Source organism: Pleurodeles waltl, chromosome 12 (genome assembly GCF_031143425.1).
Source record: "Pleurodeles waltl isolate 20211129_DDA chromosome 12, aPleWal1.hap1.20221129, whole genome shotgun sequence".
Lineage (NCBI taxonomy): Eukaryota > Metazoa > Chordata > Amphibia > Caudata > Salamandridae > Pleurodeles > Pleurodeles waltl.
Window position 1 is genome coordinate 636,367,536 of NC_090451.1, and position 26,627 is coordinate 636,394,162.

Here is a 26,627-nt window from a genome sequence, read left to right on the forward strand (position 1 = left end):
GAGTTAGGCCTGGGAAAAGAGATCAAGGAGCTGCAAGATCCGCGGGCCACTTATGGCTGGATTGGAGAAATAAACGAGGACATAATCTGCATATAATGCCACCCTATCCTCAGGACCTTCTGGCCATGCCCAACCTTCTATTAGGGGTTCCTCTCTCAATAGTTTCGCCAAGGATTCTATCGGAAGTGTGAACAGTAACAGGGATAGAGGGCATCCCTGACGTGTACAGCGGCGTATGGGGAACAGATCTGAGACCACCCTGTTTATTTGGACACGTCTCGTCGAGTTAGAGTAAAGTAATTTTACAAGACCCTGGAACTTCGGGCCAATCCCATTGCCCTGGAGGACTTGATCCAAGTAGGACCAGTCCACGGTGTCAATGGCTTCTTCAAAATCGAGGAGAATTAGAGCTAGAGGGGACCGGGACTAGACTTCACGGTGTGCCAAGGCAGCGTTCAGTCGTCTAATGCAGTGTCTAGTACTGCGTGAGGGCATAAACCTGCATTGGTCTAAGTGTACCAGTGTGGGAAGCACAGGCTTCAATCTGGTGGCTAGAACAGTTGACGGCATCTTGATTTCGGTATTTAAAAGGGAAATGGGTCCGTATCCTGAGCAGAAACGCGACGGGGTTGGGTCTTGGAGATTACTACAATAGGGGCTTGGTCGATCCCGGAGGGAAAGTGGCCCTCCCTCTCAGCCTCTTCGTACATTTTAAGGATGTGGGGGCTTAGGATATCATTACATTGGTGGTAGAGTTCCATAGGGAAACCATCTGGGCCAGGGGTTTTACCTGATGGAAGTCTGTTTATCGCCCCTGCGATCTCTGCCAGGGTTATAGTTCTGCATCCAGGATCTCCTTGGATGTATGTGAGATCCTGGGAAGCACAATGTCTTACAGAAGAGGGGATTCTCTTTCTGCAGGAGATCTGGGGTGCTCTGCGTATAATCGTGTGTAATAGGAGGAAAAGCTTTTGGCAATATCACTTGGGGACCTAGCGAGCGCCGCAGACTCGTCCGCGACCTCCGAAATGACCCTGTCAGCTAGTGGTTGTGTGGACAACCAGTGCAGGAGCTTTCTATTCTTGTCCCCTTAACCGTATATTTGGGCTGCCTTTGCTCTCCAAATGTGCTTTGCGGTATCTAGGGTCGGGTGTTTGATTTCTTCTCTAACCTTGGTAATTTGCCTTAGTGTAGAGGCTGACGCATCTCTCGAGCACTTTTAAATTTTTAGAGGGAGATTATCTACACTTCTCAAGAAAAACATTATACTTTTAATTGGAGAGTACCGTCACTTCTTAGAAATAAGTAGGTACTCTGGTACTGAGTACCTTCACTTCTATTTTTACATTTCAAGCACTGGCTGTACTCCCTTTTTGCTCACCCAGCCGGCGACAGAGACGCATTAGCCAACATCATGTACCTCTGGTCCCATTTAAATGAGCGCACAGTACCGGAACCCATCCATTTAGATGCCTTGACCCTGTAAGCAAGGGCACACCACGTGGTTATATTGAACGGATGGTGGCAATGAGGGAATATTTGCATGCCCTCGAATGGATCCAGTCAGTGGCAAAGACAGTATTTTTGGGCAAGGCACATGGTTCACTGAAAGGATACAAAGCACATTTACTCCAAGTAATATTGGGAAAATCAGTTTTGTATTTTGCTAAATGCACTTCAATCTCAGTGATCATCTTCTGCCTAGTTGATGCAGTTCTGCCCCTTTACTGATTACAATTTTTGTAACACTGGGTGTGAATTAATTGGAATAATGCTGGTACACCAAATTGGCCTCTGTTGCCACTTTTGGACTCTAAACCCTTCCCTTGCCATTGCGTCAGTAGGCCGGTCTCTGTTGTTAGGTTTGGCTTATAGCTTACAAAGGGTGACTTGTTGCACTGGTGGATGAGAAGTATGGGTGCTTCCCAAGGTCTTCCACGGCTTTATTGCCCTGTAGGATGCTGCATTTCTCATTGATGTGAACATGGCATAGTGATTTTGCAATAGTGAAATAGATTCTTCACATCTTAGAGATGGAGTTACTCATTCCTGGCCACAACAGGTGATGCTGTACCAGTTCTCATTAAAGGCAGAGTGTTTAAACTAGGAGTAGTGCACGGGTAGAACTTGACAATTTGCTATATTGCTATTTTGGAAACAGAGTCTCTGATGCAGGGCATCGTATCTAGACTCTAGTTGGCCCAAATGTTCTAAAAAGTCATGCAGAAAGACAACTTGCTGCTGTACGTGACAGGGATAAAGCAATAATTGAGCTGCATTCCTGATCTCCCTGTGTGCTGGCGCACTTGCGGCTGCCAGGCACTATGGTAGGGAGCAAGGGTGCCTGTGTTACAGCCAGGACAGTTTTTGTGCAGGAAGAGACACATACGAAAGCAATCCCTAGAGGAATTTCCTCTTTCTATGTGTGCTGCAGAATACAGAAATATTTCTCCTTGTTACGCCTCACCTGGGAAGGCATATTGTTTTGACGCATTCCTAGGATTACTAGTCTTAGTGAAAATGAGAATGTGCCAAAAACCATGGGGGGTGCGCGAGAACACCGATGTTTCACCCATGGAACACCTTCCCAACGCGTAGTACTGAGTCTTGTGCTGCATTGTGTTACTCCAGATCTACTATGGCTTTGCATGGCATAGTAAATCTTACTTAAGGGCTTGCGTTGCGTTGCATGACACAAGGCGAGCCCTTGATAAATCTAGGCCTAGTTCTAGTTCTTACTTTGCCATCAGATCTGCTCGCCTACCCCCTTGGAATGGTCTTTATCTCACTGCACCCGTGTGAAAGTCTGGTTTTCAGATACATAAAGAAGATTCCACTGTGCACATCAGGGCACGCCAGGCACAGATCAATACATTAGCATCTGTAATGAGAGCAGCTTATAATCAGCCAACGAGCAAAAGCCAACATTTCACAAGGGCATCAAGATGCCGCTGCCACTTAAACACTTATCGCTGACATCTGCTTTGATTTGCAGGTTTTGAGTTTGAAAAACAATCTAGGGCAACTCAGCATTGTGTCCTTTCGAGGTGGATAAAATGGGTACCATTACATTTGGTAATAGTAACACTTCTATTTTTAATGTTTAAAGAAGCTAGAAGAGGGCCAAGAAGTGCAATGTAAACACAGGGTATCATTACCAGAGTGAAGGGCTTTCTACTGAGTCTCTTTTGGCGGGACACAGAATAATTGGATTTCAGTGTGTAGGTGGGGCTCTGATGTGCTTATCAGAGCAGAACTAGCCCCCTGTAGTTGTCCTAGCGTTGCCACATCTTCCGGTGTTTATGAAGGCAGCCTGAGCCTGGAACACAGCAATTTCCAGGCCCATATAATGGTCAATCCCCATTTTCCAAGTGCCCACCAGTGGTGGAGTTTCAGCCTTCCATAGTTGAGCGATATCCTGCTTTGCCACAGTAAGTCCTAAAACATTAAATGTAATTTATAGCGGTTTCCCCTAGTCCGCCTGTGACATTAGGAAGGTTTAATTTAGGGTCTAGGTGGATGTCCCAAGAGAGTACTTTAGTGAGGCATGATGTCACACGTTTCCAGAAGAGTTGGAATGACACACAACTCTATACAGGTGCCTTCCTCCCTCCCACATCGAAGGCAGAGGGGAGAGTCCACAATGCCCATGCCCCAGAGATGATGTGTGGTGCAATAAACTCTATCTAAATGTAAATAAAACAATAGTTTTTGTGGAGGAGTTTCTTTCGGAATCTCTGCATGCACTGATGTGCCAGTAGTGTGAGTCAGTGTTCATTGAAGAGCTGAACAAATAATACCAATTGCGCACAATAAATGTAGAACTTTCAGTATCCGTATGTAGTGCTTTCCTCTTATTTAGTTTCTAAGCACTAACATAACACACTAGAAATGCACTTGTGAGGTCAAAGAAGACTTTTATTGTTATTTTATTCTTCCCCAACCACAATGTTTATGAATGAATGACGAATTAGTAGCTTTCAAGTCCGCGTTAATCAAACAAAATATATCAGTTTGCAATATACACAGCAGGTTATATTTATAAGATATTGAATGCAAAGCAAAACAAATACTTCACCGTGTAGGAACTATTTACAGCTACATCTTTCTAAGGTCTGCAAGCTGATGACCCCTGTCAGCCGCGAGAAAGAGTTTCATCTACCCACACGGGATGCTGGCAGCTGGCGCCAAGCTCCAGCACGAGGTCCGGCAGATTTGAATCTGACTCTCTGCAGCCTGTTACATTCGTTACAAAGGTGTGCCCCCTCCTCTCAGACCTGGGAAACTGAGCAAGCCTTTTGGAGACTGGCCAGGTCTCCAAGACTACTCCTGTTCCCAAGCTCAAGCGAAGAGAAAAACAACACCCATGTACTCTCTCTTATCATGTCTAGTCTACTGTGAGAGCAAAACATCTTGGTTCATCTGGTGCAAAAACACAGCTTGGAAAAATACAGCTTGGATTCTCAACTGCAATGTCTAACTCCACGTTAAAGGCAATAGGCAGCTAACCTAGATATCAAATGCAATGTCTAGTGTCATGTCAAAGCCAATAGGCATCTAAGCTAAATACAAAATGCAATGTATAATATCATGTCAAAGCCCATAGGCAGCTGAGCTGAATCAATGTATAATATCATGTCAAAGCCAATAGGCAGCCAAGCTGAATAATATATGATATCATGTCAAAGCCAATAGGCAGAATATCTAATAGCATGTCAAAGTCAATAGGCAGCTAAACTGAATACATCATGTCAAAGCCAATAGGCATGCAATGTCAAAGCCAATAGGCGGCTAGACTGGATACAGCATGTCAAAGCCAATAGGCAGAATACAGAATGTAATGGCTAATGCGATGTCAAAGCCCATAGGCGGCTCAACTGAATACAGAAAGTAATGGCTAATGCCATGTCAAAGCCAATAGGCGGCTAAACTGAACAAAACATACCATGTGCTACTGGTGAACATTGAGCAACTAATATGCGCAGTGGTGAAACACAAAGTCATTGGTCAAAACAAACTTTATCAAATGGCAGTACATTCCGCCCTTTGACCAATGAATTTTTGTTTCACATATCTCTTGTGTCAAACCAAAAACAAAAAAAAACATCGGCACAAAAAAAAAAAACATTATGATCAAAGCAATCCCTGTAAAGCAATAGAAGTGAATTAACACATTGATTTCATAACCTTTCACATCAGATACATCTACATAAAAAAGACTGGGCAATTTTTATACTCTGAATGAGTCTCTAATTCAACAGTGTTAGCAATTTGATGTGGCATGAGTTCTGCTCATGTAAAGAGGCACGGTCCACCTGAAAGGTTTGCTGGAAGATAAGCAAAAGTCAGAGTTCCATACGAGAGGGAGGTCCAGTGGAAGAATGCAATCAAACAAGTTGAACTTGAACTGAAGGCGCAGTTTGCGCAAAATGGATCCATGGTGCTGGCACTTTACTCAGCCAGGTTCAGGTTGGGGATTCGGTCCCTTCCCCGACCCCACACGCACACACCGGAAGGGGGACCACACAGCACACTCAGGGACAGTGGCGAAACGTGGTAGGATCTGCAAAAGAAACAAGTATGCATTTAAACTGCACCCTTTCTCTTTCTTTCCCTGTTTTATAATCAGCAGGATGTTTTTGAGGCCCTTTGTTATATTTTCTGCAGGGTCTGGAGGATCACTTAGGGCTTCAGCCCACACATCAGCACTGAGGTTTTTATCTGCTGCGCCACAGCTTCCCTTTTCTTGCACTGTCAGAAGGGCTGGGGCAGACTCATTCTTTACCAAACCTCCATTCACTGCACTTTTGTCAATTTGGGCCATTCTGTCTCCAATTTGTGTGAATGAATCAGATTCTTTTCTAGGTATCAGCATAATTTCGATTTTTACTTGGTAATTTGCAGCAATCACTTTCCCTAAAACCTGATCAATTTGCCATTTCTGTTCTGGTAACTTTCCTCTCCCCAACTGCTCTGTGACTGCTTGCATGACAGATTGCTTTTGTGCGTGCTGCACAGTTTTTATCAAAACTAGGGGAATGTGCATCTCTCTCATCTCTGCCCACCTGTAAGTGGCTTTTTCTCTCAGCTGTTCACATTTCTGGGGCACCCACTTAGCCATCCCCACTAAGGCAGAATTCTGGGTGTACACTTCTCTCTCTGAATTTTTCTCATTAACATCTGCAAGGTAATTGAACCAGTTAGGTGCTAAAACATTAGCAATGAACCAAAAATCAGCGTAAAAATGACACATCTCACGTAGCTCTTGCTTTAAAATCTGACACACATTATACAACGCTGTTCCTTCTCCTGTGCCAGAAAACAACATTTCATTCAATGAATCATTAGTAAAACAAACATGCTTTTTATCTTCAGTGGACACGAATTCAAATGGTGCACACAATTTCATTGGTAATTCTTTTATCTGTGGTACTCTAGCCCTGTCTTGCAAGTACCAGATCCATTGTATGATTCTAGCTAGGGGCACTATTTTCTTTCCTTGTTCATGATTTAAATGTACATAAGTATTTCCTTCTTGCACTGCGCAGAAACCTAAAGTCTGCATTATTTCATTTGCCAAATCACAAGCGCGCAGCTGCATATAATTTTTCACAGTGACCATATACAAAAGTGTTAGGATTTCTCTCAAATGAGGGCTATTCTTTTTCCAAAAATCAAACAAGCTAATGAAAGTCGGCTCTTGCTCTAAAATCTTTCGTTTTACTTGTGCATTTTGCAACGGTAACTCGTAAATCACATTCTGGTCTCTCTCCTCCGTGTTATCAGTTAAGGAATGCATTTTGTCTGCCAAAAACCCTGGCTCACACGGAAACTCAGTGCAGATCGGAGCTGTCTTAACCCCCTCATTACTGGAATGGGACAAGAAAGATTCTTCAAAAACAGCAGTTTTATAACTTTCAGTCGGGCTAATTTGCTCACGTAAATTCCTATTTTCATGTTCCAACTTCCTACATTTCTCCTGCATTTCTCTGTAAGCAGATAAAGGTATCCAGACCTTTCTGTCATCATTACTTCCAAAAGACACGTTTTCTACATATATACAATAGGAATTATTTCTCAAAACATTATCAGGCCTTTTAGCTACACATGCATTTTCTTCTGTAATTCCCCAAACAGAAAACAATTCACAGTTTTTCTTAGCACCATCAGGCAGTTCATCAACACATGTATTCTCAGACATGGTCTGCCGTGCTACTGTGATTCTCCAAACAGAAAAAATTTCTGTAATTCTCCAAACAACAAAAAAACAATTACACTTTTAAAGTGTGCACTTCGAAATCTACTAACTCGTCAAACCCCCTTAATCACCTCTTAATGACCGACCCCACGACTCCAGGTACCAATTGTAGTGCTTTCCTCTTATTTAGTTTCTAAGCACTAACATAACACACTAGAAATGCACTTGTGAGGTCAAAGAAGACTTTTATTGTTATTTTATTCTTCCCCAACCACAATGTTTATGAATGAACGACGAATTAGTAGCTTTCAAGTCCGCGTTAATCAAACAAAATATATCAGTTTGCAATATACACAGCAGGTTATATTTATAAGATATTGAATGCAAAGCAAAACAAATACTTCACCGTGTAGGAACTATTTACAGCTACATCTTTCTAAGGTCTGCAAGCTGATGACCCCTGTCAGCCGCGAGAAAGAGTTTCATCTACCCACACGGGATGCTGGCAGCTGGCGCCAAGCTCCAGCACGAGGTCCGGCAGATTCGAATCTGACTCTCTGCAGCCTGTTACATTCGTTACAAAGGTGTGCCCCCTCCTCTCAGACCTGGGAAACTGAGCAAGCCTTTTGGAGACTGGCCAGGTCTCCAAGACTACTCCTGTTCCCAAGCTCAAGGGAAGAGAAAAACAACACCCATGTACTCTCTCTTATCATGTCTAGTCTACTGTGAGAGCAAAACATCTTGGTTCATCTGGTGCAAAAACACAGCTTGGAAAAATACAGCTTGGATTCTCAACTGCAATGTCTAACTCCACGTTAAAGGCAATAGGCAGCTAACCTAGATATCAAATGCAATGTCTAGTGTCATGTCAAAGCCAATAGGCATCTAAGCTAAATACAAAATGCAATGTATAATATCATGTCAAAGCCCATAGGCAGCTGAGCTGAATCAATGTATAATATCATGTCAAAGCCAATAGGCAGCCAAGCTGAATAATATATGATATCATGTCAAAGCCAATAGGCAGAATATCTAATAGCATGTCAAAGTCAATAGGCAGCTAAACTGAATACATCATGTCAAAGCCAATAGGCATGCAATGTCAAAGCCAATAGGCGGCTAGACTGGATACAGCATGTCAAAGCCAATAGGCAGAATACAGAATGTAATGGCTAATGCGATGTCAAAGCCCATAGGCGGCTCAACTGAATACAGAAAGTAATGGCTAATGCCATGTCAAAGCCAATAGGCGGCTAAACTGAACAAAACATACCATGTGCTACTGGTGAACATTGAGCAACTAATATGCGCAGTGGTGAAACACAAAGTCATTGGTCAAAACAAACTTTATCAAATGGCAGTACACCGTATGCTCCAGAGTCAAAATCAATGCTATGAACTCAGCAAGTTGTGTTGTGCAATCCCCTAGGGACTGCATGTTGCTCTGCTGAGGGCAAGTTGTACTATGCAAACCCCTAGGGACTGTGTGTATGTCTGCTGAGGGCAAAACTTGCACTCCCTCATAACTCCTCATACGGCTATGCAAGCCATGGAGTACTGATGTTTGGTACCCAAAGCTGGTTGAGCTGAACCATCAGTATAAATGATGAATCTGTAATGGTCAAGAGGCATGGGGCAATCAAGCTCACGCTAGAGATATTTGTGGGTCAATAGTTTTTGATCAAAAACATAATCAGTGTTAGTGTCAGTCAAGGAGGGAGCCCACTGTCTCCATCTCTGATGTAATGCTTTTGTGTTTGGAACACTGGCTTAGGTGACAGCCTCAAGGGCTGGAACTGGGGTAACGTAATAATGTGATATCCCTGGTTTAGTGGCCTCTCCTCGATGGCCGCCATTTGAACTGCAGTCAATATTTGTTCCATTGGTGCAAAACACATTTCAGCATTGGAGTATAAGTGTGGCATGTACGCTATTGGTACTGTGTTGCCTTCATTGAATGTGACACATGTGAAATTGATGTGAAATTGATTGCCCCGGGATAACCTGGTTCACCAGGTTTGGTTTGTTAACACTTATGTAAGTGTTTTGATTCAAGCATGTCAGTCTGTAATGATCTGAGAAATAGAGTATGGTGTGGTATTCAGTGTTTGTTTGACAAATTTGGATGGATTACATCTAAGGTGGTTTTATGTGGTGAGCATAGTCAGCAGAGTTAGGAATGTATGTTCTGCCAAAATTAAGGAATCCTAATTAGGATCGTTATCTGTCAGATAAATGTCATCTACATAGGACAAAGCCTCAGCTGATATACAGGGTTCAATTATTCCCTGCTACTTGATTTGTGAGAGAATTTCCCTCACTGGAGCTCTAGCATCACGCTTTATTGGATATTGAGGTTGTATTTGTGGTTTGGACTGTAAAGTAATAGAGCAGAGGTCTTCAAACTTTTTCAATGCAAACACTCCCCGTCCTGTCAGTATAGAGTTCAAGTGCAACACTTTACATTTATAATGATAGATCAGACAGATTACGTGGTGCTGAGTGTGCATATATATTGTGTATTTGTGATGTGTAGGGGTGGAGTCAAATTTACGCTTCTCCTAGGTCATATTCCATCAGAGCAAGCTTTCCTCCTTTACAAAACACACTAGAATCAGAGTAAGATTCTCTCTTCCACAAAACACAATTGCATTGTTCTACAAAGCGACCAGGGATGTGAGTTTTCCAAAATTATCCTGGAGGCTTATACTAGTATAGATAGGAATATTTGGGGGGACAGACCAAGCAAATCATGACTTAAAAGTAATCCTGAAAAGGATGATAACAAGCAAACCGCAGGAGGGATCTAGAAAATGCTGGCCCACACACACAAATGTAATAAAGTAAAAACAAATGAAGAGAATCTCTACAGTTAGAGACCTCACAAAAACGATACCATCTTAGAAATCATGTTAATTTGAAACCTCCTGACAGGTATCAGTATATCACTTCAGAATCCCTTCAGTCCCGACACAAGGAACCGCTCTGCATACTAAAAGTGCAGATCCAACATCATTTTTAAACCTTTATTTATCCGTTTTATCAAACAACACAGCAGTTATTTGAGTATGAGGTACATGGCATGGTGGGTTTAACATGAGAAGTTGCAACTCCAACTGTCCATCACACACTAGTGTCATCAGAGTTCCTTCCAGATTCAACACATCAACCCACACTTGTAATCTGTTATCCTTTGCTGGTGCTAAGTAAGACCCCCTACCCCACCTCCCACTGAATCTGGGTCTCCCACATTGGGGACCAGATTTATGGAGCTCTTGTGCCATTCAATACCACATTAGTGCCATTTGTTTACAGTTATGTGATGTTGGAAGAGGAAAAAGGTAGAGCCATATTTATACAGTGGTGCAATGCTGCATCGTGCCACTTTGTAACCCCTTGAGCCACATTATGCCAGCCCAGGCATAATGTATGGAAGGGGGAGGCAAAAAAATGGTGCAAAGGAATCTATGGGACTCATTTGTGTCATTTTTATCTGAATTTTTAATGCCTACTAAGTGCAGGCATTTAAAAGCGGCTCCCATTGATTACAATGGGCCTCTGGGTGCATTGCAGGATTAGCATTATCATTTTTGACACTAGTCCTGCAAAGCGCTAGCCTAAAACATTATGACGCTATTCACCCTAACTACCGCCATGGTGTGCCGTATTATCAATATGGTGCAACCACAGTGGCATTAGGGAGGTGCTAAGGGGCGCAAGAAAAGGGGCGCTGCCCTAGGTGCGGCGCCACTTCTCATAAATATGCCCCTGGGTCTAGATGTGTTTTACATAAATTTAGCTAGACTGTGAACTCTTCATTTATGTTTTTGTCCTTTCTGCTGACCTTCTTAAGGGTTTCCTCTGCTGGTGACCACTCCAATATGTCCCTGTGCCAGCGCTCTATCTTGGAAGCTCTTTGACCCATCCAAGTAATGGGGATTCAATGTCTCGCCAGCTCCAGCACTGAGTGCAAAAATTTAATGATATTTTATGGCCCTCCTTTTAATGTTACCCAGTAGGCAGCTCTGGGTTGTGTATTCTATTCTAAGGTGCAGGGTCTGCTTTAAGTCAGCTACCAGTCTCAGGTCATGCGTGCCCATGGTGTCTGACCCACTGCGTCAGCTCACATAGCTTTATGTAGAAGTGTAATCAAATGCCTGCCTGTCCTGCAGGACACTAGGACCCCAAGGGGGTGTCTAGGTTTGGGCATGGCATGGTAAGGCGGCCAGGTCAACTTGGCTATCTTGTCTAAGCCAACATCTTATAAGAAGTGGCAATGTATAAGAGTAAAATATTTGCAAGTCTCCTTGAAGGTTACAAAAGTCTCTCCTGGGTAGAAGTCCCAAAGTGTAGCACACCGCCCTCCCTTTATGCTTGGAAGGATATGTTGTCCATCATTTGTCTAATCTGCAGAAGCGTCCAAACTGGGAGCTCTCTGTGGAATGGGGCCAGTTTCAGCCCTAACGCAACAACGTGTTGCCATATTCTTGATGTCTGTCAAACTATGTATGGGATGTCTTTCGAGATACCTGCACTTTCCATTAATAATTCTGGCAGTAGGCCTGATTCCACCATCTCTGCTACCAAACGCTTTTGCTAATAGTCTCCAATGTCTAGTCTTTGTACTCTGTGGTGCAGATGTGTGGCATAGTAATACATGTCAAGTTGTGGCACCTCCAACCCACCTTCTTTGTACAGTGTGGTCAGTGTGGACGTGGCCACTATACTGTGTGAGATGAGGAATGAGTCCGATTGTCTGAACACCCTTGTCAAAAGGGGTCATTGTGAGTTCTCCAGGACATACAGACATCACGGTTGTAGCACTGTCTTGGAGATGGTCAGCCTACTCGTCAAATAGAGGTGTGATCCAGAAGCTCACTGATGTCTTTAGCATGTCCAGCTCCAATGGGCGTCAATTCACCAAAATGCCAGGGGGTAGCCAAAGTGACATCACATGCCCTTTGAACTACACTTTCACTCACACACAATCTTGTGCATCCATCCAAATTTAGACTTACATACACTGTCTCACACAAACACTCACTGGCAAGCACGAAGTCAACATACATTTCTAAACAATTTTTACTTACCTCAGCTGCCATGGAAAGACATATTCGAGCTAATTGTACTCCATTTTTATAACACTAATAGTGAATAAAATATTAATAATCACTATTAGTGTAAAACAAAATTGTCAAAACACAGAGTGGAGCCCCAACTGAAGTCCTTAGGGACGAGCAGCCACTTTGTACGTGGCACTGAATCTGCAACCTCTGAGGCCAGGGGTCACAAAGGCAGTGCCAGGGGTGGCAAAGGGCAAGCGAGGGTCTCACCTGGGACACCTAAATGACGTCCATGCCAGCACCCTGTTTATGTTTAGGTATATTGTGATCTGATGTGGTGAACATCTCCCAGACATATGCGCCAGTCTTGTAGCTAATGGCATTCCCATACTGTCAGGTTCTCCATCATTAATTCAAACAGGATTTGCAAATTTGTCAGTCCTATGTGTCCCAAGACCCAATTCTCCGAGCAGCTTCATCTCATACACATTACAGACAATGCATTATCAAATGAAATTACCATTACATTTGCACAGACATACACACACAAATGTTAGTGTGAAAATGGTATCATCCAGTGTATTGATTTATTCTGATCATATTAAAGTATTTATTTCCAACACACTTCAGAATTAATAAGAAATGTGCTTCATTAGTGATTTGCTAATTCTGATATATTCTGACATATTTGCACAGTTCATAAATGTGTTATAAACAAAAACCCTTTCCTACTCACCCATCTTTGTATCCAGCAAGATTGTCAAATAACTCCGCTTATGTGGAAGTCCCAGATCGAAAAGTAAAGACCAAGCTCCCTTGGAAGACAGTCTGACATTTGACCTCTGTCTTTGTATGCACAGCATACGTGATAACAACAAGATTTACAGCCCTGATTACAGAAAAGGGGCACTTGTGGAAAAATAGATGCAGAGGTGGTTTGAAAAGGTTTAACTCCTTGGGATGAACGAACTGAACTTGGACAGCCTAAGACAAACTCAGCAAGTAGAAAAGCCACTAAAAGTGAATTACAAACCACAAAGCCAACGTTAAGCAACTGGTGGAATACATTCTCGGAAAGCTTTCTGAATGGCCCTGATGTCTTTAACAAGTCAGATGACTGACATTAAACGGGGTATGACGAAGCCACGGCTGGGAACAAGGAGAACAACAGCAGGAGGGTGGGTGAGAGGTGGAAGACTAGGTGGGAGGGAGATGATAACATAATCAACGTAGAGCCTTACAAAAATGAGCAGTAGGACATAAGTAATGCACCATGTCAGAGGAGGGACATATTACACAAAGTGGAAAGAGCCACTAGAAAACAAAAAGACATTTCTACTTTGGTGAAAGAACTGTCCTCCATCCTCTGGTGAGTTATATTTGAAGGAGCATATGTCAGCAGTCAACCCGCCCCAAAATAAACAGGAACAGAACCAATAAAGAACTATGTAATAAGGAATGATTTGCAGGAAAAGGAAATGGCTATCTGAAATTCAATGTGCTCCCTCAGGAGCCAATCAATGAAACCCTCGCCTGGGTGCCTCCTATCATCACATGTCCAATCACAACCCTCGCGCTCACTCAGGAGCCAATCAATGACACCAGATTGTTCACCAGGCTGCACCCTATCACCACCTGTCCAATCACAGCCCTCGCTCTCTCTCTCAGGAGCCAATCAATCACAATCTAACCTGGATGCCGTTTATCTCCACCTGGCCAATCACAGCTCTTCACTCTCACTCATGAGCCAATCAATGACACACTCACCTGGCTGTATCCCATCCAGTTCCCACCTGCTTTCTTCTTGCCACCAGCACTGACACATGACCTGAATAGGCGTGGCTTATAATTATGGGAGAATCTCTGATTGGTCCAGAGGTGGCCACGTGACCTGATGACTCCCAGACTGTGGATTTAAAAAGGGTAAGAGGTGAGCTGAGATAGTTTAGTCCTCTTCAGGTTAGTTGGTTGTGCGGACGGTGTCCTTGTGGTTGGCGCCTGTAAGTGTTCACCTGTCTGTGTAGTTAAGTTATTAACACCAGTAGGTGGTTTTATCTCTTACCAAATGTTTTTTGTGGGTTAGTAATTTGTGATTTCTTTGTTTTCTAGTTTCTGATTTTGACGCCCGCTTTCTCTCGAAGGAGCTCGGATGAAGGTTTAAAGTGGAGGTGGGTGGACGAATGTCGGTGGGATCGTTATTGTATGTTCTTAGTAGGAATTTTAGCTTCTTGGAAGATGTTTTGTAACAAGGTGAATCCTTCCAGGGGCTCACAATTAGCTCCGAAATCATGGCGTAGTCCTTGTTTATTGTATTTTTCTTAATTTAATATTTCAAGTAAACATTAACTTGTCCTGAACAAAACGCTTACACTGGTATTTAGTTGTAAGGTTCTTCAGCCTTGGACTTTTCCAGGTTTAATGAGTAACTTTACATGTTTGTATCGAGGTGTTTACTAAGAAAAGTGTTTTAACTGCTAGCTGCCTCCGCCATTTGACTTAAGGGATTTTCTTAGTTCACACTGCATTCTGGGAGTTGTAGTTCAGGGTAACGTGAAAGAGTATCTACCGGCGGAAGTACCGTCCTGGGGTGTTCGAGTGCTCCAAACTCTATAACGGTTTAATATTTTACTGATCCACAGCTGTTGTCCTTTCTCGAGGAGTGAGTCCCGGCGATGACCTGCAATGCAGACGATGGGAACTTTGGCTTTTCAATGCTTGTTACAGCCGGTCTTAAAGGGGTAAGAGGGATAGTTTTTATAGAATTTGGGCTTTACAATCTGGGTGGGGGCACTTTGTGGGGCTGCTGGACCTTGAAATAGATAATGTATCCAGATTTTGTGCCTTTATGCTGTTCGGTGTCTGTCTCTAGGTGATTCCTTAAGCCCATGTGCACGGGGAGGGGGTGGACAGGGGGTCGTCCTCCTCCAAGATAATTTGTGTCCGGACTGCAGTAACAGGACGTGGGAGGGGCGCTTCAAGGGTGGGGCCGTTTATGAATTTGGGGAAATGGTGCCTCCAGTTTTCGGCAGCAGCTGAGATTGTCCACAGTGCACTGCGACTCATTAGCTCAGTTTTAAGAATTTAGTAACAACATTTATTGCAGGTTCTGTTCCCGTTTGGACCGTTATAAGGTGCCGCAGTTGGCAGGGTGTTTGTGGAGGTGGGGTACACTTCTATGTATTTGAAAGGTGGTCTTGGTTTTTAGGTTACGTATCTAGTTTACGGATGAGCTTGTATTACACTGTGTGTTTGTTTTTCGTGCAGCTGTTTCACCGCTTCCTGTAACTTTTCGGAACTTAAAATGGGTGAGTACAGATTACCTTTTGCAAGAGGGGGTGTCATGTCCAATAGCCTGTGTGACCCACTCAAAGGTGGTCCTCAGTGTGGTGGGCCTAATGTGAAGTTGCATGTTTTCCGACTTAACCAGAAGTGAAATTCCTGTCTTTGCTTGTGTATTTCCCTACACCCGCACCCCCCTCCCCCCAATTGCTCTAATTCGAAGGACTCCTGTTTTCCTTTGAGCTTTCTCTAGCTTTTGCTCTGGGTTGTCGCAGAGGTGCGGTATGAGAAGCTGCTACACCGTGGTATAGCTTGCATTGACCGTTCCCAGACTTTCAATTTTATTTTTTTGTCTGGCAGTCGTTATAAAAGTGCTGGTCCTGGAGTACTTACCTGGTTCTCGAGTGGGTCTCGTCTGTACTCATTATTCCACTAGTGATCTCCTCCGCAGCTGGTGATGAATTAGCTAGCTGCTTCGTCTTTGCAAATAGTTTCCGTTGGTGACCCTGTCTTTTGTGGAGTATTCGCAAAATGAGTGCGCTCCTGACTTTCACTAATCCAAATGAAATGGTTCAGTGAAACCTGGCGATTGCCGCAGACAGTTTCTCCACTCCTGGGATGTGAATCCTCAGGTCTCTAGTAAGCTTTGTTGAAGTGCTCTACTTGGGGTTGTCCTTGCAGAGCGCTTTCAGGAAAGCTGACTGCATTAAAATGTAGTGTAGCCCTGAATAATCTGCCAAAAATGGTACTGTGGGGTCAAAGCCGACACTCGAGAAGGCTTCTTCTGTTCCAGGCTATAGTCTGACTTTGTAACCACACCGTGAACTCGGAGAACGCATGCAGAAATCATCTAATATAGTATCCCTGCACAAAGAGCGACACAATAGGACTTGGAAGGCTTAAATCTGGAAAACAAATCCTAACTACATAAACCGCCTTGTTGTTGGTGCACCTCATCACAGTAGTAGGAGGTAGGGAAAGTAGTAGTTTCCCCCCCATACCCCTTTGATGTGACAGTTCATGGTATGGATTCCACCATCTCGGGTCTTGTCAGTAGTTATTGTTCATAAAGAATTTCTTTGGCTCTTCCTGCAAACCTTTTATGAAAAATTCGGTTGTTGGTTGACTGTAGTGAGCCCTATCAAGAAGTCACAATCACTTGCAGGGTTGTGTCACTAATTTAACCCGTGCTTAACCCTGAGTAGTTTGGTACAAAGCAGTCAGGCAACTTAGAGGCAATGTGTAAAGTATTTATGCCAAAGAAGTGGCGTCTCACAACAGGAGACCAGCTAAATTAGCCCTTGGAGTCACTTTTGAAATCCTGGGTGCAGTTGGTGATGCAGGGCCTTTATTCTTTGTGGCACCCCACATTTCTCAATTTGGGTGGTTACAACTTGCATTGGTGCTGTTGAGGATCCTGAAGGTTGTGCAGTTCAGTTGTTAACTTAATTTCTTCTTCCTTACCCTACATGCAGGCTCTGAACTCCATCACCAGCTGAAGCGGACCTCCTAACCAGTTGAAAGGTACAAAATGTATACTAGAAAGGACAGTTCTTTGTGGTCTATCCAGAATGTGCAGGTCTCCAGAAAAGACTGTTCTGTATTTGACTTCCAAAACTAAGTCCAGAATGTTTCAACTTAATTAAAAGGGTTAAATTAGTAATGCAGGTTGATAGTACCAAAAGCAATCCTGTTTCTGTCCAATGAGTGCAGAATGTTGGATACCCATGTGCCTTAAGTTGGAAGATGTTTTGGTGATTGGTCAATTTAGTAGGTGTTTGTGTTGCAAGACACTAGCCTCCTGCCATCCCATGCTCTTGTAGATCGACTAGCAACTGTTCCTCTTGACTCATGTCTTTATCTCCACTTTCTCTACTTATCTATTAAAAAAATGTCTTAGGTTCTGACTAAATTAAAGCAAAAGCTTTTTTTAAGCCTGAGCACTCCAGTTTTTGGATGTTCACTGGGTGAACATGCTGCAGTGCTGCCATCAACTGAGGGGGAGATTGGCTCTGAACGGTCACCTTTCTCAAGAGCCTGAATTCTGGCACCCAAGGCACGCTCAGAACACATCTATTCAGGCATCTCACAGTGAAATATCAGGTTTCTAGATGAGAAACCCTCATGGCAGAGGAAGAGCTGCTAGCTTTGACACTGGAAGGGTTTATTGTTGCTAATGTATGCATATACCTGCTACTTTTTCACCTGAAGATATTGATATCTCCACTTGAGCTTTGTACAAATCTCCTTGCTATATTACAGATACCCACAGCTTAAGAAGAGCCTTTGGTGTCTCCGTGCTGCACCAATTCCGAAAGCACATAGTGGTAAAGTTGCCTGCATATCTGCTTGGAACCCATCAAACTGCACTTTTAAGGGTGAGACATGGATTTATACAGTGTATGGCAGATAGTCAATTTCCATCACATGTTGGAGGAAAACCTCTTTGGTGCTGAGTGCTTTTAACATCCACTGAACTGTTTAAGCTGTGTAATTTGTTTACATATTAGCCAACAAGCCTTTGTCCTGCCTTTTACTTGTCTTATGTCTCCTTTTATTAGATTCCGCTTTAATTTATTAAAATACAAATGACAAAATGAAACCTTTTTAGCCTAACCGGCACTACAGTAGGGGCTGTGATGGCCACCTATTTTGCCACATGGCTCCCTGTTCCCCCTTACAATGTCCAGAGGGGTGCCCTAGCTGTAGGTAATTGTCAACAAGTGACTGCTCCAAACTCTCGAGTTAAGGCATCCGAGAACCCCCTGAGAGCCTTTCTCGCTAATGCACAATACAATTTACTCCGTGTAAGCAGAAGACACCCTTGCAGTGGGGCAAAAGCAGGAGCCTTAAAGACTGACGTCTCGATCTTTAATTTGGCATACTAATTTGATCGATCCTCCTCTTCAGTTTGAACAATTTACATGGTGGTTTCAGAAGCTAATGTTCTGCAGTTGACCTGGTGTTGCTCAGTTATCCCCTTGGCTCGGTGAAGCCTGCTTCTCCATAGGGCATTGCCTGCACTATGAAAGGTACTTTATGGGTTCATAAAGTGTATAGTAGTTTATATCAGTGAATATTTTGAGGTGGTGGCGGAATGGCACTAGTAAGACTAGATTGCTGTTAGGACTGGGCATGAAGGACTTCTGAGACTAGAAAGTGTTTCAAGAGCTCTTTTTCTGATATGAGAACATCCACGAATTAACGGATGTGCTGCACCAGGTGTCTGACAGAGGATCTATGTATACATGTGTACTTGGTACATAACTAAAGAGCTCACAAGGCAGTGACCGGTGCATACTTAATTTTCTAATTAGCTTTAATATACTTGCATGCTTGGGAGGGCCTTCTCTCCACCGTAGGTTGAAGGGGAATTGTATTTTAGTTTAGAGTGGAGGAAACTCGTAAAGAAACGTAGTCTCCTAAATTTAGGAGTCTTAACCCTCTCAGGTGGCTGTAGCTGGCCTCACTCACATTAATGTTTTCTTGTAGGTGACTTTCTTTCCACGGGAAATATTTGGTGGCCAAACCTCGTCTCGTTTCATAGCTTCACCTTATTGTAAGGTCAAAGGTCTATTTTTGTCAAAAGTACCAACCAGCACCCCTATCACCCACCCGCCCCCTATTGTACTTGGTCCTCATATCAATTGTGGTTCTGCTTAGTGCACTTACCTTTCCACTATGACCCAGGCAATAGACAATATTGAAGGCCTGGGAGACCACATATATTAAAAGTGGAACGCAGAAGTCTCATTCCCACCCAAGGAAGTGGATTTGATAGAGGAGTTGTAGGAACTAAATCCCACAAGGTAATTACAAGAGTGCCCGCTCCGTGACCAGGAGAGAAGAGGTAAGTAACTGTTCTCACAACCTGGCAAAATGATTTCAGGGGAATATAGCAAGACAGCAAGAAACCAAAGGCAGATCCTGGAGAAGTATGGGACTAAGCTGAGTGGCAGGACACACCTCTTAACTGCCTGGATGCAGGATTTGTTCAGTAGGACAAAGCTCAGCAATGCATCACTGGAGCAGCTGAAGAGATGTTGAGTGCATTCAACATCCCTGCTAGATGAAGAATTGCAGTGGGTCTTGTGTGGAAAAACCACCAACAAGGTTTGGCAAATACTGCAAACAAAGGGAAGTGGAGGGAACCAGCAAGGTCCATGGAAACTCCACTAGAATGAAGTTCCAGGTGACCCTCGGTGATCAGAAGCAGCCCCCACAGATTTTCCACAGGCAGCAAGCACAGGAGTTGTGGTGAGGCCTTTGTACTACACCTAGAAAGCCTCACCATGTTGCAGGAGAAGCACACCGAGGGATGTGCATTGTAGGTTAGAGGGCTGCAGCTACACACAGGTGAAGTCTTTGCCCCTCAACTTAATCTGCTGCCAGTGAGGATGATCTTTGTAGGTGCAACACTGCATTGGTGTTTGGCAGTTGAAGCCTCACTCCCTGGGCCTACTCCATTGGCAGGAGAAAAGGGTGCTACATCGTGGTGTGATGCCAAACTCTCCAATCATGGTCATGTTAGACTTGCACACGGCCTGCATTCTCTGCTGTAGGTGGGCTGCAGCACAATGTAGATTGGCCTGTTTCAGTGGCCCAGTGGAGAGCATGTGGTTTACATCCCAAGTTCACTTGCACCTCATCCCAGAAAGGGAGAGGTTCTGGTAGTGGATGGTGTATAGAGCAAGATGAATGAGCAGGGGAGGTCTTTGTTGTCCTGGCGACCCTGCACTAGAACTGGGGATAGGGACGGAAAGAAGGCAGCAGGGCAACAGTAAGGCAGCTGTTCCCTACACAAGAAAAGTAGGGCAGTACTGCAACGTGGTGCAGAGTAGTAGTCCCTTCTGGCAACATAGCAATCCTTCCTGACAAAGTACTTTTCCCAGTAGAGTTGTGATTTACAGGGGTTTGGGGTCTGATATGGGGTAGACTTCCAAGGAGTTCTCTGAAGTGCACAAGGATCCTTTTCATCCCAGCCTTTTTGTACAATTACAAGCTTAACTTCTAGATGAGAATACTACCTAAAGTCCACTCTGCTGGAGTGGGTACATACTTGTATAAGGAGGAAAAGAATAACGCATGGCACTCTTGCACATACATGTCAAATGGCAGCTGCTTCCCACGGTGAAGCCTTTAACTTCAAGGCTTCCCTGGGCACCAGAAGCCTATGTGTTGTATTTTTACAATATTTGAACCAGAAGTTATGCTTAATACACCAGAACTAGAGATTGACACACAACAGGTACAAAAGGAAAGGATTGCTTTCCTTCAAAGTGGCTACAGATATATTTTTGTGAAGGCAGGTACAATTAAGGGCTGTTCTATCTGCTCACCTTGAGCATAGCAAGGACAGGGCAGAGTATCTGCAGTTCTGGGACAAGGTAATCCTATCAATGGATAATCAAAGTGCACACATTAGCCAGGCTTTTATCAAATACACAGGCTTTGTTAAACCATGCATTCTCATTTTAAGTTGCTATATGGGAGTTTGAAAGGCAACTTATTGCCCACTACTGTTTCAGGCCATGGCCTAAAAAGGTTGAGGGTTGAGAGCAGAGTGCTTTGCAAAGCAATCTGCAGCTGTCAGAATGCACATGAAGAGCTTGCAGCATTTCACAATGTCAGATGGCTCATCTGTTCTGTTGCCGTTCACACTGCAGATCCAGTGACCTCCTGGTCACTTATATATCCACAACCTCCATGCTGACTGTTAAAGCCTCCATAGTCACTTCCCAGGTAGTGGCCAATGACACTACACTCTTGAACGGCTTTAGAAATGAGACATGTTAAGAACCGGAGAAGGATCTGATTTGTCAAGGTTGGTTGTAAAAAGCTGGCTCTGTTGATACTATATCAAAATGAGATGGTGTGCAGTGTTCAGGGGTTCTCAAGAGGCTTGAAGGAAGCAATAATAGATAATACTATTGCTTTTGTGGTAGTGTTAAGCAGTTAGGCTTATCAGAGGGTAGTGCAAAGCATTTGTTGTACACACTCAATGACTTAACTCTGGGCCAATAGGTTTTTATATAGAAAAATATCTTTATTTATAGAACCGCACGATTCAATTAGCAGATAAGTACATTAAATGAAAGGTTCTTTGCATAAGTTCAACATTTTGAATTCAATTGACAGTACATACCATTTTATTTAAAATGTCAAAGCTATTTTAAAAGTGGACACTGCAATTTTTCAGTGGCTGGGGGAGGAAAATATAGTAGAGTATTGGCAGTAACTAATTGACTTAGACTTAGTCTCTGGGGCATAGGTCCCCCATTCTTTGGGTTCAAGCTAACCCTGAACACCAGCAACATAGGGCTGGTCAGGTGCAGAGGTCAAACGGGAGTCCATAACAAGGGCACCTATGGAGACTGGCGGTACTCTGGGTCTGGTCTACTTGCCGGTAAGAGCTCATGGGGGTCAGGGTAGATTTGGGGGGGGGGGGGTACAGTACTGGGGTGCCCCATGTAGGCACACACTACTCAGGAGTGGTCAGGTGCAGTGTGTAAACAAGGTGACAGGTTCTCAATAGAACTATGGAGGGGCCCTGGGGTCACTTAGGTGCTGCAGGCAGGGCACAGGGGTTGTTTTTTGCCATGCCACTGACTGGGAAAGGGTGAGGGCCACCTACTGGTTGTTGCTGCACCAGTGGTCTGTTTCTCATGGTACAGGGGGCTGCAGGGGCACTGTTTTCCAGGCATTGGAAATCTGTCCATGTTAGTCATTGTCAGGGGGGTCCTTGGGATTCCCTCTGTAGGTGTTGTTGGGGGTTGAGAGGTCAGTCCAGGTCTGACATGTGGTCAGAATCACCTGGGAGTCCTTTCTGAGTTATTGATTCATGTGGACTCGGGCCAAGGGCATTGGGTGAAGAGTAGTTTGGACTCACACTTCTGGAGTGAAGTGAGTCCCTGCAAAGATTTTTTTCTTGTTGGACACATCTGCCGTCCACAGGAGTTTGTCCTCAGTGATGCAGGCAGTCCTCTGTATGCTTTTTGGGGGTCGTTGGTCCTGCAAGAACGCCTTGCTTTGTCTTTGCAGCTTTTTGAAGCAGGAGAGGGGTTAGTAGTGCTTGGGACAAGTCAGTTGTGGGGCACTATAAATAGAGGTTTGATTCTTGAGGCTTACTGGTAGGTGTTACAGTTCCTGCAGGGAGAAGTGTGTAGCACCTCACCCAGGACGGGCTTTGTGTCTGACCAGAGTGCACAAAGGCACTCACCCCATGTGGCCAGAAACCTGTGGGTATGGCAGGCTGGCAGAGACCGGTCAGCCTAGCAGTAGGGCTAGCATACAGGTGTATTTTTCCATAAATCCCACACTGGTATCAGTGTGGGTTTCTTGTGCTTAAGTTTAATACCAAACTTCCCAGTATTCAGTGTAGCCATTATGGAACTGTGGCGTTGTTGTTTGACAAACTACTAGACCTTCTCTAAGGTTTTGCTTAGACACTGTATGGGCATAGTGCTCATGCAGCTATGCCCTCACCTGTGGAATAGAGCACCTTGCCTTAGGGCTGTAAGGCCTGCTAGAGGGGTGACTTAACTAGTAGTAGTTTTTGGGCATGGCACGGATTGTGGAGTGCCATGTTGAGTTAATTTTAAGATGTGTAAATGGGGGCTGTTGCAATGACTTCCTTCAATTACATCATCTTTGAAAAAACAAATAACTTTCAGCAATTCCAGTTCAACTTCTTGTGATTTTGTATTGTGGTACTAAGGACAGTTGACCCAATCTTTTTTTTTTTTTTTTAATACCTTTGAGTTGTGGGTATACCATTCATCTGCATTTCCCTTAATGTTTGGGTTGTTTTTAGTGAAAGCTTAGTCTGCGGTGCATGCACATAAAACACAGGCTGTAGTTGAATACAGTAACTTTTCGCATTGGAAACTAGACATAAATTTAATTGTGAAATCTAAATGAATCAATAGACATAGGCCCTCATTACAACCTTGGTCAACAGCAATAAATTAAACTTAACTGGCACAGTTAATTCAAACTGTATGAAATATATAAATAGTACTTTATAAGTACTTGTTGAGCCCTGGGCATGGGTGACATTGGGCTGTAGGTTAGTCCTGGAGTTAGTTACTTTTGGTCTGAAGCTGATGTTTAGTGTTCAGGTTATAAAGCCCCAGAGATGGTGCCTAAGGCAGATGCTCAGTTATTGAATTTCTCCAGGCAGATCTGAAATAACTTTCTAGTTAAGGATGGTGAAATTGGTGCAGTAGAAATATACAAAAACACAGGCCGGCCAAGCTGAGATCCTTTACTGTATTAATGAGGCCCACAGACTACTTTGTGATCGTTGCATATCATTAACTTTTTAAGGGTATTTAGAGCATTTAATGTTAAAACTCCTGATTTGTATATTGGTAAATAGAACTTTGTTGATGCCTAGGATCAGCTCTGTTAGTTAAAACAGATAAACATGCATGTTTTCTTTTCCCTGAATTCTTCCATGTCAGATCACCCGATCCTCATGTTTTTGTTTAGGCATGAAAGCACAGTGGCGTCCAGACTTGCAAATACTAGAGTGCTTAAGTGTCTGGTGACCTAATTTGAAATGTCTGCTTCAGGTAAGCACATAAGCCTATTGCCCCTTTTTGTCTCTGCTCTTAGGCTTTAAAAATGTCTGCTTTGGGAATGCCAAAAGTATTTTAAGTATTAATGTCAGACACCTTTAGCTATTTGATAAGAGACCATGTCTTCTCACACTCAAACCCAGATAAATAGTTAAACACAAACACAGCAACTTTTGTCCAGTTCCATTCAGCCATTAGGTAGCAGCTTCTCAGGGTCCTCATTGGTAGGCTGGGCCTGCCCATACTCTGGCAGGGGTGTTCTAGTAGTACAGCTTGAGCCAGTTGATTTAGTACCTTTTGCAGGGGGTCTTTAACTCCTTGAGAAAGCTGGAGGTAAGGTTGAGCTTATTAGCTACACCTGCAGAGCTACTTGTGTTATAAAAAATATCCTAACATTTTATTGTTCTAAAGTCTTTTATTTTAAATAACGAAACTATTAAACTACAGGAATGTAACTAGTTTTTTTAATTAGGGCAGTTACATTTATTAATGTAGCCACCTATATTGACCAAGTCGTATCAGCAAATGTCAAGTGTCAGACCCCACTGCTCTACCATCACTGTAGGAAACAGGCTTTCTATACAGTGCAAAGTGTAGTGGGTTACCCAGTTGGTTTTGCAGAGGCCAATAGGTGTTTGACACCAAAAATCTTCAGTGAAGCTATCAATTAGCTGGGGAACTTGTACTAAGCATCACATGTAATTAAAATAGCTTCTGTGCTCACTTGCTATGTGTGAGAATCATAAAAAATACAGCAGGGGTATATCAAGTAATATAATGCATCCTTCTGTAGGAGTGTGAAGTATTGGGGAATCTTCAGTGACCTGGGGTTACCAGTATTAGGTATTTTAAGATGGTTCTAAAGCCAATTAAGGAGCAACTGCAGATAAGTGGAAGAAGCGCATAGCTTTGAGGCCAGTTAGCTAGTATTTTGTTACAGATCCAATGAAGATGAAATGTAGTGATGTACTTGTTTTCAGGGTGTAGTGGACAAGGTAAGAAAGGGCCATGATAGCCAGTGTACTGGTTAGTTTAAAGCTAGGTAATCATGCTACTTTGTTATCATTTGCCAAGATGCAGTGCAATTAGTTTAGAATGACATTTGGCCTCTAAATGTTGGAGTCAATATTGGAATGTGGCTTATTAAATCTTGTTGAGCAACCTGTAGTTTGAAGCATCTATTTGTTGCAGGTTGTGTCCCAGCAATGTCACTCAAATATTGCTTACATACAAGGTGGCAGTTGATCTTAAGGGAGACTGTGAATTTTTGGGGACTCCTCCCTCACCGTGCCTGAATCTGAAGAGGATAAAATGAATAGTGACATTCTTTGAGGAATTTAGGAAATGCTGGTGTGAACGCAGATCAGACAAGAGAAGTTTGTAAATGGGTTCAGTGCAGCCAGAGCTGCTGGAGGACCAAGAACTAGTAAAAACTAGGCTAGAGCCAGAATCTGTCATGGGATTCATTACAGCTGATACATCTGATGTTCTAGGTACCCCAAGATAAGTGTAATATAGCATTGTTAAAAAATGTGGCTTGGCTTGGTTATAACGGTCACAGTAGACAAACTTGATATGTCGTGTGTGTGTATATAAATAGGGAAGGAAATCAGTTTAATAGTGTTACATAATGCAGTTCATCTCAGTAGATATAGTAAACTCTAGTGAGTACAATAAATTTATTAGTAGCCTGCTTCATTATAGGTCAGATAATCATAATGAATCATTTTTTTTTTCAGATATCCAGGCTGATGGACGTGAGGAATCCCATATGCACTTTGACCCAATTGATCTTGACAACCAGATGCTTAATCAGAGTTCCAGGACCATAGAACATATGCAGTCAGAACTACAAGATTTGGGAGGAGGTACAGAGGCCAAGATAACTGCACAGATGATGTGTAACAATGACTTGCCGTGTTTCAAACGCACACCCAACCAAATTGGGGAACTGGTATTTTTGCAGGTTTGGAGCCATCAATGTATACAGTTCATCACCTGCAGCAAAATAAAAGGTTGTCAAGTTACAGCATTTCAAATTTTTTGTTTGTACTTAAACTTGTTTGCAAAAGCCAAGAGGGCCATTAAATGTTTATGAAAGGTTGTGAGGACTGTCTCATTGTTGCCTGCTTATGCCAAAGAAAATGTATTTTATAAAGTACTTCTCACCTGATCCCTCTGTTCTAGACAAAGAATGATAGTGAGAACCAAGCAATATATTATTGTATACTCCTCCTGTAGGGGAGGTCTCTGGGTAGCCATGTGCTTTAAAAATCAATAGGTTTTCTTTGGGGAGGGAGGAATAAAGAATATATTTTGGCTTAAAGCATGGTGGTGTTTGTTTTTGAAACCATTGCCAGGTTTTTACTTGGCAAGTAATTTAGTCATGTAATTGTTTTAAGAATCAGAATGCTTAAGTTTTTAAACTATTGTGAAACTGGTTTCCTTGATATCCTGCTGCAGGAAAAAACTATATTTAGTTGTTTCATACTTCTTTGTACTTAA

General features: G+C 43.2%; 2 long non-coding RNA genes across 4 annotated transcripts in view; one reads left to right on the forward strand and one right to left on the reverse strand.

Moving 5' to 3' along the window:
• LOC138268452 (uncharacterized) overlaps nt 1-13,723 on the reverse strand; it is a 126,780-nt gene extending 113,057 nt beyond the window's left edge. The window contains exon 1 of the long non-coding RNA XR_011200000.1: nt 12,998-13,723. This is a non-coding gene — a long non-coding RNA (uncharacterized lncRNA). The remainder of the gene's footprint in view (nt 1-12,997) is intronic.
• Nucleotides 13,724-14,130: 407 nt separating this feature from the next.
• LOC138268453 (uncharacterized) lies at nt 14,131-26,225 on the forward strand. 3 transcript variants are annotated; one of them, XR_011200003.1, is made up of 8 exons: nt 14,131-14,184; nt 14,371-14,429; nt 14,901-14,999; nt 15,526-15,566; nt 17,016-17,064; nt 17,803-17,918; nt 24,034-24,116; nt 25,862-26,225. It is a non-coding gene; the product is annotated as an uncharacterized lncRNA (long non-coding RNA). The 3 variants fall into 3 exon arrangements; XR_011200002.1 differs by lacking the exon at nt 14,131-14,184 and adding an exon at nt 14,190-14,261 and having other exon boundaries at nt 24,006-24,116; XR_011200001.1 differs by lacking the exon at nt 14,131-14,184 and adding an exon at nt 14,190-14,261.
• The last annotated feature ends 402 nt before the right edge of the window (nt 26,226-26,627 follow it).